The sequence below is a fragment of the Empidonax traillii genome, unplaced genomic scaffold (genome assembly GCF_003031625.1).
Source record: "Empidonax traillii isolate 1590-97213 ecotype Southwest subspecies unplaced genomic scaffold, ASM303162v1 scaffold242:size1152717, whole genome shotgun sequence".
Taxonomy (NCBI): Eukaryota; Metazoa; Chordata; class Aves; order Passeriformes; family Tyrannidae; genus Empidonax; species Empidonax traillii.
The window spans coordinates 537540-553694 of record NW_020955435.1 but is presented as its reverse complement, the minus strand read 5'-3'; the positions used below and the strand labels follow the sequence as shown (position 1 = coordinate 553694).

At 51.5% G+C, this 16155-nt stretch overlaps 1 protein-coding gene across 3 annotated transcripts in view; it reads left to right on the top strand.

Moving 5' to 3' along the window:
• PSD2 (pleckstrin and Sec7 domain containing 2) overlaps positions 1–16155 on the top strand; it is an 84270-nt gene that overhangs the window by 18888 nt on the left and 49227 nt on the right. For 2 of the 3 annotated variants that reach the window (XM_027888637.1, XM_027888638.1), the window contains exon 1: positions 936–1116. The exons of the other annotated variant lie outside the window; for it this stretch is intronic. The gene's annotated coding sequence lies outside the window, so the exon portion shown is untranslated. Of the gene's footprint in view, positions 1–935; positions 1117–16155 lie in introns of those variants that run through there. 3 annotated transcript variants of the gene reach the window in all.

Sequence of the window (16155 nt, the reverse complement as noted above, 5' to 3'; positions counted from 1 at the left end):
CAGCACTCAGGCAGGTGGGTGCACCACCCCTCACCTGTACACCCACAAGTGGCCAAGAGGCACTGTTTGCCCTACACCAGAGGTCTGTAATTCTGGTAAGAGGGACCCTATAAGCAGGAAAAGCGTGGTATCCCTGTGCCTCTCCACCCCACACTGCCTCCCCAGGCATCTTGGTGAGCCAGGTGCCTGGATGAGCCTGTAGACAAAAGCACTGGCTTGGCATGCAGGAGATGTCAGGATGGAGAAGCGTCAGGGATGGTGAGCAGGCTCCTGGTCCAGCCCACAGAGGTGGGGGAGGCTCTGGAGGCAGCTGGGCAGGCAGGCACACGGGCAGCACCCCTGCTGGAGACCAGTGGGGCTCTTCAGGCATGGGATGGGATGCGTTGGGATGCGATGGGATGGGGCTGCAGCAGGGGATAGTGCCCAGGGGCACGGAGCACCCCAACCTGCAGTGCTGGGGTGAGCACCGAGGTGGGTCCTTGAGGCACTTCCAGTGCTGCACGTCTGCGTCTGCAAGTGCATCACTTGTTAAAGGCAGTGCGAGCATTTGGCAGGATTTCAACCCAAAACTTCAAGCCAGTCTCAGTTTGCAGGGTGACAATTTGCTGGCAGGAAGCAGACCAGTCCCTCAGCACTCTGCAGGTGTGTGTGTGTGTGTGGTGGGGACAAGCCCCAGGCACTCCGGGGATATCCCTGGCAGCTCCTGCCTGGCGAGCAGAGCGTCCCATCCAGCAGCAGGTCTGCTCCTGCCAGGGGCTCTGCCGGGGGCTTCGCCAGCAAGGGCTTTATTCCATCCTTTCCCTGGTCCATTCACCATGCCTCCTGCCTCCTCCCCCTCTCCCCGTCCCCTCCCACCCTGCCTGCTGGGTCCCCAGCAGTCTCTTGACACCTTGGGGGAAGGCTGGGAGGTGTAACCATCGCCAGCGAGCGAGCGAGGGAGAGCAGGAGACGAGGGAGAAGGAAGCCAATAACAGGGAGGTCTAGGAAGGTGGTGGAGGGGGAGGGACGGGGCCACTCCTCCATCGGTGGGACTGCAGATTATTTTGCATGGATTGTTGAAGAGAAAAGGGAGCTGCATTTGTGAAGGGACCAAAAATTAAACAGCTCATTGCTCGGGTAAGTGCCAGTGCGAGCTGCCCTGCTCTCATTGTCATGCCGTACATCGATACCCCCCTCCTATTTTGCTTAGTTCTACCGGGTTTGATTCTTGTTGGGATTATTTGATGCATCAGCTGTATGCTTCAGTTGCTGGAGACTGAACCTCCCCATACATGTGTGTGTGTGTGTGTGTGTGTGTGAAGATGCCCATTCTCTGGATAAACGCTGACACGTTTTTCCAGCCCTCAGTGTGGTGTCTCGTTTGCAGTGTTACCCCAAAGCGTGCCGTACACACACACACACACACACACACACAAATGGTGTTTGCTGTCCCTGCCTTCAAAATCCACTCATCCACGCAATTATTGAAGCTGAAAATCTAAAGGGGGGTGGGTGGAAAGAGGCTCTTAAATCGCAGTCCTCATTGGTAGGGGGGCTACTTCTCTTTATCCTGAGCCTGACACGGTCAGTATTATGTTTTATAACAAAGCTACATTTAAAGATCAATTCGGCAGTGGTTATTGCATCCAAATTACATGGTTGTCATGGAGATGGTACAGAGAAGCTGAAGTGATATGACTGCATCTGGACTGGAGTGGGGCTTCACCACCGAGTGAGATCCTGCCTTTGCCTCCTGTGTCTTTTTGTCTCTGCTGGGTTACAATTCCTTTTAATCTTGAATGAAGCGGTACCGTATTAGGGGATTTAGAGGTCGAGCTGCTGGGAAGGGGGTGTGTTGCCCCCGCTCAGCGCTGTGTTATTATCGTAATTGTTCCATTAGCATCCGCTTCTCCCTGAATTTCTTCCACGAGTCTGGGGAGGAGGAAGGCGTGAGGAGGACGGATAGTTTCCCGAGCACAGCTAAGGCTGGGAGTACTTTCCAAAAAGGATACCTGCCATGCCCACACCTCCCTGCCGGCTCCCACACCTTGGGGGACAAAAGGGAAAGGATGCTCTGGTTTTAGCCATGTTTATCTTCCATTTTGCTGCCTCAACTTTGTGGATACAGGGAGCCACTCACCTGCTCGTCACTGTGTCAGGGGAAAGGCATTTTTAAAAAATTATTATTATATTTGTTTGCTTTGCAACTGGTAATATGGATGTGTTGGCAGTTGGGAAAGAAAATCCATAATTTATGAGAATGAAATTTTTCCTGCCTGAGGCTAGCTGGAATACAAAGAGTATATCTGTGGGAAGGGCATGTTATATGTTACAGATGTGTATTTCTCTAGAGACTGGGAGTAAATCTCACTATTGTGCTCATCTTCATTATTTTGGGTGTTAGGCTGGCTTTAGTCAATATTTAATCTAAGCTCATTGTGTGCTCGCACAATAAACGTGCAATTTGGAGCCTAACTTTACATCTCTAAAATGCTTTGGGAATGCATGTGGCATTGTCTCCATAAATGCAATTTCACCCTTTTCTGTGAGACCAAGCCTATTGTGGGGATGTAAATATAGTAAAAGGCACTGGTGGAAGCAAGCCCATCAGAACGGCAGTGTTTCTCTAATTGTATCACTAAACATAAGACAGAATTAATTACTAGGATAAACAGAGCTTTGTAGCTGTTGGATCAGGATAATATTTGCATGGAGTTCCAGGCCTGCATTATAGTCGCTGGTATTATGGCTTAAATTCCCCCCATGCCAGCAGATAATGTCTTTTAGCCAGGAGTGAAGCATATTATCGTTAGATATTTTTGCATTAAAAACATGGTAAATCCCCATGTCCTTGTCAAATTGTCCATTGCAAGTGCTCCAAAGTGTGTGATTCAGCTAGGATTTTCCTTAACGTGCTTTTTCCTGTACAAGTCCAGGCAAACAATGGATAAAGTCTGAAAGTGGGCGGCCGAGCCCAGAGGGGAAGTCAGAGAGATGGCTGATTCACAAAATGGATGGCCCTCATTTTGTGTCCCTTTCCCCCCTAAAAGTTAGGCACAAGTGGAGTTGAAGTAGGTGGTTTTCCCTGGAGGCACCCTTGGTTCTGGGAGGCTAGAAGCCAAGCAGTTCTGAATTGATACCGAGTTTCCTCCTGTCTCAGTGTATTATCACTCTTCAGCCCACCCCAGGACGTGGCTGGAGTATTCTCTGGGGAAACTGAGGCTCGGGGTGGTCAGGTGGCTTTGCCAAGGTGACAGCAGCAGTGGTGGGCAGGGGATGCAGGAGCTTTGCCATTCACCCCTGCCTATGCCCACTGGGGCTGTTCAGTGCCTGGATGGTGCTGTTCTGCTGTCAGGGGCAGTGGGGAGCTGAGGATGGGAAGCAGTAACACCAGTTCATGGTGACTGGATGGTGTGCTTTGCTGAGGCCACTCAGGAGAGCTTCACAGCGGGTGGCAAGAGAGAGCCAGGCAGTTTTAGACCAGTTCCTGAGGTGCCCAAGATGAGGACATGCTTTTCTGACCCCAGGGTGACTGAAATGAAGCCCCTTTGGTGGCCCCATCACATGGCCCATCATGTGGCTCTTCACACGATGGACACTGGGCAGGAAATACCTGCCTCATTCCTCCTCATGGCTGCACCCAGCTCTGAGTGTGAGGCCTTCACAGGGGTCTTGGCTTTCTGCTTTCCCCACTGGTGCTGCTCACCTCTCATTTCTCTGCTGAAATATCCTGTATTGCTCTTCTGGGCTTCAGCTTATAGTACCATCCCTTCTCTTCTCTCCATCCTGTCACCCATTGTCCCCTTCCTCCATGGGTTTTCCCATCAGTGAAGATCCCTCCATCCAGCATTGCCACAAGCTTCTATGCCGTGGTTTGTGCCAGGGGCACACAGCCCTGGGTGTGTCAGGCCATCAGGTCAAAGGGACAGAAGTGAAAAGTCTCCTTTGAAGTCTGGAGTTGTCCCACCTCGGTGGTGTCTGTGGTTCTGCCCAAAGCTGGAGCTGTTACTCGTTGCCAGAAGGAGATGGAATCCCCTGATCAGCTCAGGCACCTGAGTGTGGCCCTGCTGACTTGCACAGGTTGGTGGTGTTGCCAGGAGGATGTTCCCTGGGCTGGGAGGGAGCTGTGGCTACTGCCAGGGAAGATTCCTGCTGAGGGAAAAGCTTGCTTGGAGGCTGTGTGTGAGCAGCCCCTGGCGTGGGTGATCTGCTGATGTAAGTGGCCACATCTCTTGCGGTTGCTGCTGCTCTGCTGCCTCGCAGCCTCTGCTGTGGACACACCTCTTTTTACCACATTTGCTGGGGATGGAAACATCCTCCTTGTCCTTTCGGCAGGGATTAAATGCCTTTCCCAGAGATGTGCTGGGCCAGGGTCCGTGGCAGGCTCAGTGCACTCAGGCTCAGTGGTCAGATGGACCCATATTAATGGTGCAGTGGTGGTGTCTCCACAGGAGGCTCGTGGCACTTCTCTGTGGTGGTTATGGTGCAGGAACTGTAGGTGAGAAGGGTGGGATCAGTCCTGTATCTCTTCCTCATGTCCTGTGACCCTGAGGAGGTGACTGGCAGGCTGGGTAACCATCTCACCCTTCGTCCTCACTGCTGTCCCTTTGTCTTCCCGCAGGAGCTCCAGGAGGTGAGTGGCTGAGATGCTCAGGGAAGTCCTTCCCTGCAGCCCATAACCTGGCCTTACTGACCCTGGGCAGCTTCTAGCTCTGCTCAAGGCCCAGGTAGGGACACTTGTGATTCCTCCTTTAGAGACAACGTTGTTCCCATCACTGATCAGTCCCAGTGCTCCTTCACTTGCTCCAGGCAGGGTCAGAAAACATAAGAGCCATAGGAAGCCTGAGCAGAGATGGTGCAGCTGAGCCTGAGCCCCTTCTTGTGCTCCGTGCTTTTTCTGGGCTGCAGGCTTCAGCCTGGCACTGGGCACAGTGTTTGTCACCCACCTCTTCACTGCTTATATGTCCTCCACTCCTTCCTCTTCCTCCTCCCATCACCTCACATACTTCCCTCAGGGTTTCTCACCTCTGTGGTTTTTCAGTCAGTCTTGAAAGGCCTGACTGGTGGCTGTGGAGGAGACAGGGCTGTTAGGTTGTTTAAAGGACCAGTGTGTCCCCATGTCCTGGCCAGGAGTCATGCTTGCACTGGGTCCCAAAAGAGGAGGCCACACCTGAAGGGATCCTCCCAGAGCTGCTCTGAGGGGTCCCATGTGAGCTGGTCAGGGTGTCACCTCTGTGGTACCACCAGCCTTGCTTCATCTCCTCCTCCATCCTCCTGTTCTCTGAGGCAGCCTGGGTGTCTCCCAGCAAAGGTGGATGAGCACAGGGTTCATGCCAGGATTTTCTGCCTTCCTCTACGTCGTGGGACATGTTCTGGTCCAAGGATCATCTCCCAGAGGCCCACTATGGCAAAGCACTGGTCCACTGGTTTTGCATCTCCTGCTGTCCAGCTCAGACACCTCCACATCACGGAGACCCCTGGTGTCTCCTGCAGCTTCCAGTGTGATGTGAGCATGGCAGGGAGAGCACTGGGTACAGGATCCTTCTGTGATCTTCTGGATGAAGTGTTCTCTGGACTGGGGGGCTCACAGCTGGATCTGGTGTCTTGTGCGGTCACTGCCCATCCCGTGTCTCCCTGAGGGCCCTGCAGCTGAGCTCCTCATCTCTCTGTGGCCTTTCTGTGGCTCTGTGATGGAGAACTGAATTCCCCCTCAACAGACAGAACCTTCAGCTCTGCACTAGGAGAGCAAATCCCCGTGATGCCCCCTTTTTTGGGTTTGGAAGCGTGAGCTCTCCTGATCAGCATCGAGCAGGAAGACCTGCATCAGGTCCAGGTGACTGCTGCACTTAAGAGTTCACTAACTGAACTGAAAAGCCCAGGGAAAATGATGTGAGCTCAGCTTCTCCTCCCCCATGTGCAGTTGTCTCTGTATTATTTTCTTGATATGAAAAAACAAATGTGACCCAAATATCTTCTTCTTTTAAATCCTTAAAAAATCGTAGGATTGCAGGGAAATGCTGTAGTACCAAACTAAATTGAAAGGTTGCATTTTTTGTTCTCTGTATTTGTTTAAGTGCTCCTAAGTCCAAGCATAAAGCTCAGTTCTTGTAACTTTTTAATTTATTTTTTTACACTTTGGGTATTTTTTTCAAATCCAGCTCTTCAGTGGTTGCAGCACAAATGAATCACAACTCTGGGTAAGGTTTAGCTGACCTGTGATCACAATTTTCTGCCAGTGAACAATTCTTCCAAAAAATGTCACATAGTTCTGGGCAAGAGCCTCATAGAGGTGAAGAGGGAATTCCCTGTGGTACCTTCCCACCTCCTTCCAGCAGCTGATCCAGACCTGGATGGTCCACTTACAGGGATCTCTGCCCACTCTGTGCACAGCCACTTGGTGTTGGCTGGTGCTGGACACAGGAGGGAAGGGTGGTCCTGGTCTAGTGGAAGGTGTCCCTACCCATGGCAGGGGGTTGGAACTGGATGATCTTTAACCTTCCAACCCAAACCATTCCAGGATTCTGTGGCACCTTCTCCAGTTCATCCTTGGCCTCTCCCCATTGCACGTCCTGGCAGCTCAAGGAGCATTTGGACAACACTCTCAGGCACATGGTGGGATTATTGGGGTGTCCTGTGCAGGACCAGGAGCTGGACTCAATGATCCCTGTGTATCCCTTCCAGCTCAGGATATTCCATGGATATGGAATATTCAGGACATCCAGGATATTCCATGAAAGATGGATTTGGCAGACTTGGATGAGGCCTGCCCTCGGTGTGCCACGAGGCACCGCTCCCAAGGCTGAGTTTACCTTCCCTGGTCTCTGCTCCTGCCGGGTTCTGCACATTTCTCCTCACATGGGCATTGGTACCCAGCCAGTGGGAGTGGATGGAGGTGGACTGGGCCCCTGCTGTTTTGGACACTTCTTAGGAACAAAAAGTAACCTGGCTATGGTCACAGCCCACCCAAGCAGGACACAGGCATGGGGAGAACAGAAAGGGTCTCTGTCCAGAAGGGGATACACCGTGCAGGGGGATTCTGCTAAATTAAAAATATATATTTGTCTTTGCTGGTACAACAGAAGCTATGGGAGCAGGCAAGAGGAAAGCGAGAAAGCTTTATTTAATTAGATTATGAGGCCCCAAAGGCTTCAGACTCATAAAAAAAATGAATTGATTTTTGTAATTGAGGATGGGGTTTCTGCCAAGTGCTGCTTTAATGAGTATTTAGGTTTTGCCTCCTAAGTTAGCAGCACCAGGCAAGGGCAGCTATCCGAGCCACTCCTCACCAGAGTCCTGAGCTTGGAAAGAGGAGCTGACTGTCTGCAGCTGGGAGTGTTAACCTGCCTTTCGAGGAAAGGACATCCTGTGTCCTTTCAAGGCTGTTTATCCAGGTCTCTTGGTGTTGTCTCAACACTAAAGCTCTCTCTTGTGCAGGTCCCAGGAGGCAGCTTCCTCCATTGCCCGGGTGTGGAAACTGAGGCAGCAGATAATCACAGGGCTGTTTTCCCTCCCAGAAGTAGAATTAATCTGCTGCAGCAGCTGAGGCAGCTTCCTAGAAAGGTGGCTCCTTCCTAGGGGCTGGTGGGACAAGTGCATGCACTGCTGGCCTGTGGTCTGATGGTGACTTTTGCCACCTTTGAGCTGGGCTGGGCTGAGCTCTTGGGGTGGGTTGAGGGTCCTAAGCCTGAAGGCTTGGCTCTGTTAGTCTGAAGTGTCCTTTCCTCTCCGTCCCTGCCCCTGCCCAGGGGTGTGTTGGGTGGGGGGTGCTGGGGCTCTGGTCACCTGCACAGGAGCTGTTGCTATGGAGACTTCTTCTGCAGCCCCCCATGTCTTGGTGACCTTCTTCTCTGCCTCTTCCCACCCTGAGAAATGAACCCTGCAGGGCGCTGAAAGCCTTTGCTAATCATTTATTAGCCCTTTATTTACAAATGTGCTTTGTAATAAAGCCTGACCTTTTCCTTTGCACCTTCTCCTCCTCTCTGTTGGGTGGTCCTGGCTGTTGGCTGCTCCTCACAGGCAGCTGCCAGCCCCCAGAGCAGCACCCATGGGGCTCATCCTGTACCACCTCTGCCTGGGATGGTCTCTGTGTGCTCACCCCAAGTCAGAAGACTGGAAAGAGCAAGAGATTTTTATCCCAGACTTTCGGACCTGCCTCTAAAGCCTTTTTATTTTTGCATGCAAGAATGCAAAGAGCTGAGTGTGGAGAGGTGGCTTCAGGAAGCCTGGATTTCCTGTGTGTCCACAGTGTGAGAGCTGGGATAATGTCAAGAGGAGGTGGGAGTGTTGGCCCAGTGGTGCTTGGGGACCAGGAGCAGAGTAACATCCCCAGGTGAAACACAGGAGGTTTGGATGTGCAGGATCACAGCGAGATCACAGCGTGATAGCAACACCTGAAATGTAGATGTGTTACTATTAGTGCCATCAGACCAAGGGAGGTGGCCACAGAATTACAGGAGCTCCAGGTAGATGCAGGGGATGATCCTGTAGCACCTGTGCTTTAGTGAGCTGGGTGTTTCCTGCAAGCACAGTCAGAAGGGAAGGGGGTCTTCTGCTCTCCAGATAAGAGCAAACTGCAAGAATTGCACCCTAGGGACAATGTCCCTTTAATTTTGCAGGCTGTGAAAACCAGAGATCCCCGGTCCCAGACACACGATGTGCAGTTTGCACACTTGTCTCGGGCCATGTCCCCCGCAGCAGCCCCGACTGCCACTCCTCGTGTGCCACGATGTCATTGGGTCACCGCTGAACCAGGCTGAGCAGCATTCAGCTCCTGAACCTGTATTTCATCTTTACAGCACACTTCATTCTGGCAGGCCCCTCTGGCCTCGCTGTGCATCACTGAAGCCTCAGTTCCAGAATGTAATTCATCAGTTCCTGAACTCATTGTCTGGTGCCCAAATGTAATGATGTCTAAGGAGCAGGAGAAAAGCCCTGAGAACACCTAAAAAAAAAGAGGCAAAATGACCTACTGCAGCCTGGTGTACCCTTGGCACAAGATCTAGTGCAGGGCATCTTGCACACTGGGAGGCTGGGAGAGCCCCGTGGTCCCAGAGTTAAACAGTGCACTGTCCTGGTGCAAAATACATCAGCCTGATGGTGCTTTTTTTGCTCTTCTTACAGTTCCCCTGAGGACAAGAAAGCATCCTTGTCTCTATAAAGCACCTTTACATCAGTTTAGGAATGTGTCTGTTAGAGGCTGACTCCTTCATGAGGGAAACCCCACTCCTTTTTCCTTGGTTCTCCAGCACATCCATTAAGGGCAGACCAAACCTCTGCACGGGAGCTGCAAAATGGCTCCACCAGGGTTTCAGCTGCACTTTCTGGGCAACTTGCTCAGTTTTCAAACCAAGTCAGCTTTAACATTTCGTGCTGCTCTGAGCCATCCGTGCCTAGGGGAGGCAGTTCAGGTCCCTGAATAGACTCCCCCAGAATTGGTCAGCAGTGCTGAGCAGGAGAGCCGTGTTCTCCTCACGGGTGTCTGCACCAGGAACATCGGCAGCTGGGGCTGCTGTCCCAGGCTGGGGGGTCCAGTCAGTGAGCAGCAGAGCGTATTCTTCTGGTTGTAACACAGACTTCTAATGCAGATCAGATGCAGCCTTTCTGCTGACTGAACCCTGGGGGCTGAGCTCAGCTGGAGATGTCTACATTTGAGCGAGCTGAGTCCCACTCAAAGTGCTTTTCTGTGTATTCAAGCAAGTTCTGGTATATCCAAGCTCTGACTAGCATCTCCTGTTAAAGATAATGAGAATTTGCCACATCCTAATGGAGCAGTGAAATCCTGCTTTTCTCTTAGTGGTTCCATCCCGGTCTGTGAGTTCTTTGAATAAATCTGCAATTATTTTTTCAGCCATTTCGTTGAGTTCCTGCACCCTGCAGACCACAGGCTGGGAGACTGAGAGAGACAACACAGGTGGGATGGACACACCTAAAATGTAGGTGTGCCCCAGGTCTTTTTTTTTTTTCTTGAGGGAAAGATGCCAGAGAAAGGAAGGGGAGTGGTTGTGTTACCTGCAAAACATGCACCCTTGTGAACAGAATGAGTGTGGCTCCTCCAGCAGGGAAGAATGATGAGCTGTCAGTGCCTCCTCGGTGTTCTACAGCCAACAGGCAGTTTTCAGAAATTCAGTGACCATCTGTTTGCCTCTGGAAGAGGAAGATTCGCTTGGCCCCCACTTCCTTTATAGGGAATGTTTTGACAGAGAAGGTAGAATTTTTGGGCTAAACCACAACAAAAAATGGCCTGCTGAAGAATTAGAGAGTTTACAGGTGGACTATTCACCGGGAAGAGGGCTGATGCTCACATTCTAGTCTGAGAGGAGGTGATTTTCCTGCAGCATTGTCCTGTCTGCTCCTCTGTAGTTGCTTCCTTTCTCCAGTTTGCCTTTTGCCTCCTGAATGTCTTAATTTGGTCCCAATGACGTCTTAAAGTCCCTTCATATTAGATCTCACTCTCCCAGGCTGCTCCTTGCGGGTCCCCTGGGCAGACAGCTTTATGCCCAAGTGGAGCTGCTGACTTCAGTGGAATTGCCATGTTTCGTGCCCTGACACCCTGCAATGTTAGGCAGGGAAGTTCCAGCCTTGTTGGCTGTCAGCAAATCTTGGCTGGGTCTGTGTTTTCAAGCCAAATAAGTGCGTCTCAGTCTGATTTGTGTGAGGGAGGCTGCTCCTCTTTTCCTTCTCCGAGACAAAAATAGAACATCCCCGCTGGGGTGACAGTTACCCAGCTGTTTGCTCAGAGATGGTTCCTTTGCCTCAGGATCAAAGTGGACACTGGTTGAAGCCACGTTAGGCTTTGCTTGCTGAAGCCACTTGGAGGGCTTAGCCCTACCTGGACAGCCTCCTGTCTTTCTCCACCAGCCATTTCTGGATTTGATGCCTTCTGGGCATGAACATCTTCAGCTGTCATGATTTCTGCTAGTTAGTCATGGGTGCTCCTGTTTTGGAGCCCTGCTGGAAATGCAAGGCTGGCCTGGTGGCAGCCAAGAGTCTGTAGAGCCAGTTGTCTGTCTGCACAGGACTCTCAAGGACATGGGGACCATTGGGGTGTTCTCTGTGGCCTGGAGAGTGCAGGGATGTGCTGGCAAGCAGAAAACATGTTTGATTGATAGAGCAGGGAGAGCCCTTTGGAGACCAGAGGTGGTGCTGGGTCATAGGTTGGACTTGATGATCTCAGAGGTCTTTTCCAACCTAGCTGATCCTGTGACTCTGTGACCAGGGCTGTTCTCTTTCTCAAAGGAGGATCCTCCTCACCATCCTCCAGCTTCCAGAGTGGCTGTCCCATTCACTCTAATGCCATCAGGTTGCTCCTGGTGCTTCCCTGTGGATGAAGGAGTGCTGTGTGGAAGAAGGGAGATTTCACACCCCGACTGACAAGTGTGGAGTTATCTGGTGTTGCAGGTTGCTGCACATCAGCTTTGGACACCACCAGCTGGCTCCAAAACAGCTGTGTCTGATGTTAGCACCCACAAAAGTGTGTTTGCTGTCTTCCCACTCTCCTGACAGGTTTGGGAGATGCTCAGGCAGACCTTCCTCCCTTCAGTGCTCCCTGGGTCACACTGAGCTCCCAAGGAGCCCAAAGCCAGGGCCCAGCCATCTCTGCACATTCTGGGCATCTGGTGCTGCTGGTCCCTGTGTCTCTTGGGCTGGAGTCCATCTGTGAGCAAACAGCTTGTCTACCAACTTCTGTGGACAGAGCATCTGCATCAAAGTCTGGTGCCTTACTAATCCTCATCTCTGAAGTTTATTGATAAGTTGGAGTGTGATGGGAAGTTTACCTCCTTTCCAAAACTCCATTTCATTCTGCAGTATTGGCCTCCATCACCCTGGATGTTTCCCCCAGTGGGCAAACAGGATGAACTCACCTGCTGCCTCCTGAAATCTTGCTGAGGCATTGCACAGGTTTGGTGTAGACAGACAGCATGGCAGGAATTTCCTTTTCTGGGGTCTGAGTCAGCTGCCAGCCCTGTTTTATTATTTTGGGTACTGGGAGAATGTGGGGAGGGAGGATCAAAGCAAAGGGAGGCAAAAAGAAGGGGAGAAGGCTGTTTCCATTTATGGGTTAGGAGAAGCAGTTGCAGCTCTTGTGGATTTTTATGGAAGGTAACCCTGGCTGTGGGAAAGCTGGGTTTTAATGAATTCATTTACAATGCTGCACGGAACTGAGTGGAAAGGCCCCATAAACAGCCTGTTTTTGTAAAAAAAACTACAGACAACCAGGAAGGAAGTCAAGTGCACAGCCACCTGAACTATAAAGCTGCCTCTCAAGAGAAGATGAGCACCAGAGCAGGTAGGCACAGGTGAGGATGGAGCCAGCGCTGAGCTTAACCAAGAAAACCTGATCTTCAGGGATAAGGTTTGCCTGGAAGAACCCTTTAAAAACTCCTGTCTTGAACAAGATGGACTGATCATGAGCTGTTTGTTCTGCCCTAAGCCAGAGCCACTGGGACCCACCTGTTACCCCTGCTCTGAAGCTCTCTTCTCTGAGCTGGGGGAGCTGCATGAAGATGGGGTGCCAGGGCATAGAAAGCCTCTGCCCCTTTTCCCTGCCTTTCCTCCCATGCCAGGGAAGGGATGGTTGGGATCCTTTGGTGTTCCTGTGACCTGCCTTTACAGCTGCAGCCTTTAGATCTGCACCACAGGCTCCTGCAGCTAACAACCACTTTGGACAGATCCACTTTGTGGGGAGCATCATCCTGGAGAGGCAGGAACAACGGCCCTGTGGGAGCTGCCCTTCTCCTCCTTTGCTGTTCCCTCTCTGGAGGCTCCTGGTTGTCTCTGGACCACAGGAGGATTCCTGTGAATTGCAGTGGGTTTCTGCAGGTGTAATCCATGGGGAGCCCTGCAAGGTTTCCAAGGGGGTCACAGTTTCCTCCTGCAGGAGTGAGGATCTCAGGGTCAGACAGACCCCGCTAACTGCTGTAGGATCTTTGCCTCCCCACAGTCAAATTGGGTGGAGTTTAAAGGAGCCAGGAGGATTACAGACCCAACACACTGCCTAGAACACAGGGATGTTCAGGTCTGTGTTCATCATCCTCCTGGGCCTTCCACCTCAAGCTCACACTCCTCCTGGGATACATTAGCTCACTGTCCCTGTGCTTTGGCCATTTTTTGTGGAGGTTTAAGCAACTCCTACCACCTCACCAAGGTGGAAAGTGAGGGTGCAGTCACAGAGTCACTGAATCACAGGATGGGTCAGGCTGGAAGGGACCACAGCGGATCATGTGGTCCAACCTCCTGCCCCAGCAGGGCCATCCCAGAGCACATGGCACAGGAGTGTGTCCAGAGCCTTCTGGGATATCTCCAGTGAGGGAGACTCCACACAGTGTCTGGACAATCTGTTAAGTGCTTGGTCACCCAAACAGGAAATTTCGTCCTCCTGTCCAGCTGGAACTTCCTGGGCATCGAGCCTGGGCCATCCTCTGCCCCCTCTCTGCAGCCCCTGACACACCCTGGGGAGAACCCCTCTCAGTGTCTGCTCTGGAGGCTGAACAGCCCCAGCTCCCTCAGCCTTTCCTGCTCCCAGAGATGCTCCATCCCATCAGCATCTCTGCACCCTCTGCTGGACCCTCTCCAGGAGCTCCCTGTCCCTCCTGTCTCTCAGGAACCCAGAACTGGACACAGTCCAGGCTTTCACCCCCACAGGCTTGAGCCTGTGACCCTGTTTTGCCTGTGAAGGGAGCAGTCAGGTTTCGTGATGCACACCCAGGGCTAGAGGAAGGCTCAGTGCACTGAGTGCTGCCTAGCCAAGGTGTCAATATGAAGAAAGGAACATGCCAAAAGTGCTAAATATATTTTTATTTTTCGCCGTTTGAGTAACTGCAGAAGAGTGCAAACAGCAAATCTGGTAAGGATTTCAAGACTCATTTTTATTGTTTTCTATGAGCAAAAAGCTGGTGTTGTTTCCCCAAGATGAAGTTTAGCAGGAGTCGTTTGGATCTGGATGTGTCCTAATTGCTCTGGGGACTCTAATAAAAATTCAAAATAGGGAGCTGTAGGATCTGGCTTCAAGAAAGAGTATGTTCCATGCACAGTGATTTCTGATTACCCAAAGGCTCTTTTTTTAGCATGTAGCTGGTTTATTTTAGTCTGTGGGATATGTTTTATCCACGGCCTCTTTTCCACACTGGAAGTGAAGGATGCAGTTTAAACTGTCAGGGATGGATGGGAACCACTGGGACAGCATCTTGTCCGTGAGCTGTGGCCATCAGTGCCCCCAGGGCTGTGCCAAGCGTGACTCTGGCATCAGTGAGTGCTCTATGTCCTTGCTGAGCCACATTTTCTCCCAGCCCAGGTGAGTGCTGGTGTGTGGCATCACCCAGGCAGGAGAACCAACACCTTGGCTCCAGCACGGGCAGGATGGTCCTGGTGGCTCCCAGAGTGCTGTACTGGCCCCTGTCAATCCCAAATCCCTCCCAGATGGCAAGGCTTGGGGATGTGGGTTGGAGTGGAGTACACAGAGCTCACCCCCATGGTGGTTGTCCAGCCTCTCCATGTCTGGAGCACATCTCTCACTCCTTCCAGCCTCAGATCCCAGGTGAGGAGCACTGCTGCTCTACCAGGCTTCCAGGAACCAGAATCTACAAGCCTGAATGCTCTACCTTGTCTCAGCAAGGCTAGGGCAAAGCAGGGAACTGAAGGATGGAGTGGCTTTCTCAAGTTACTAGTCAAGACTGTAACCAAAAGTGCCAGCATTCCTCTTAGAGTACCCCAGGCTGGTGGATCCCATCTGTGTCTTCAGAGGGAAGGGCATCTCCATGGACCCATGGACACTGGAAGAGGGCACAGCCCCACCTGAACCTCTGAGCAGTCACACACCTCAGCTCTCAGCTGTCAGACAGGATGGGCAATGTAGCCAGAGCTGATCTCCAGTAGATGCTGGATGACCTCTTCTGGTGGGTCCAGCATCTTCTGGTGGGTCCAGCAGGTGCTGAGAGCACAGGGAAGGGCTCCATAGTGTAGTGTCAAAAGTAACATGGTCAGAGGAACAGTAAGGGGAGAACAGAGACCACCCCTCAAGCTCTTCCTGCTTTTGCCTTTACCCTGTCTTGGCATAGCACCTTGGAGGTCATCAGTGTGTGGCTGAAGGCCCAGCCCAGCCCTCAGAGATGTTGCAGGTGAGTTATTAGAGTTTGGTATCATCAGGGAGGGACAGATGTACAGAACAGTTTTGTGCTGGGTAAATCTTTACTGTGCCCACATCCTGAGTTCACTGTTCAGCCCTGTTTTTCCTCCCTCCAGACTGCAACAGAGTGGTAGAAGTAATAGAGAAAATCCAAAAAAGGTTGTCAAAATACTCAAGGGGGTGGAGAAGCTGTTGCTGTCTTCTGGGAACAGGCTAAGAAGGCAGGGACTACAATCTGGAGAGGAGAAGATGAGAGGTGATATGATTGAGGTCTTCAAAATCATATGAAAACAAGCCCATGGAAGAAATAAAGGAGGATTTTCACAACCAGAATGGGAAAAGGTTTTTATTTTCAGCCATGTTGAAAGGGCAGAGGTCAAAGCAGAGACATAAGAAGGAGGGAAGGGACTTCAAAAAGAAGAACCGTGGCTGTGATCTCTCCATCTCTCTACAGGGCTGCCCTTCTCAAAGAAACCTCATGGTGTCCATGTGCACACCCTCTGCCCAGGCTGGTGTGTGACAGGTGTGTTTTATAAATTCATTGGTGAGCCAGGTTATTGAAGCACATCCATTCCTGTTCTCCAGCCACATTATGGATGAGATCTGCAGCCTGTACATCAAACAGCTGTTCCTGCTTAGAGGGGCTGGGAACTCGGAGCATGTGGTCCATCCCAGCAGAGGATGTCACTGGAGATGTTTTAGCCCAAGGGGTTCAAAGGCATTCTACAACAAAAGTGACCAAGAGAACTTTTAAGCTCTTAATAATTCCCCAGGCAAATGCCCAGAAAATCAGACCTGGCTCATTAACACTTCCCTCTCTAAGCAGAGCAGGAGTCTTGGTGGTGGCTGCGTGTCTCCATAGCATGGATCATGGATCATGTCAAGGAAAAGGGCCAAGCACCAAATATCTGCCTGTTGTATCTTTCCGCTGAAAGCTGCCACCAAAAATTGCTTCTTACTCATGCAAAACCTGGATGGAAAGGAGTCTTTTAGAAATTGTGATCTTGAGAGGTCTTTGCATTGGCCTGGAAGAAGGTCCTGGGGGACAGAGAGCC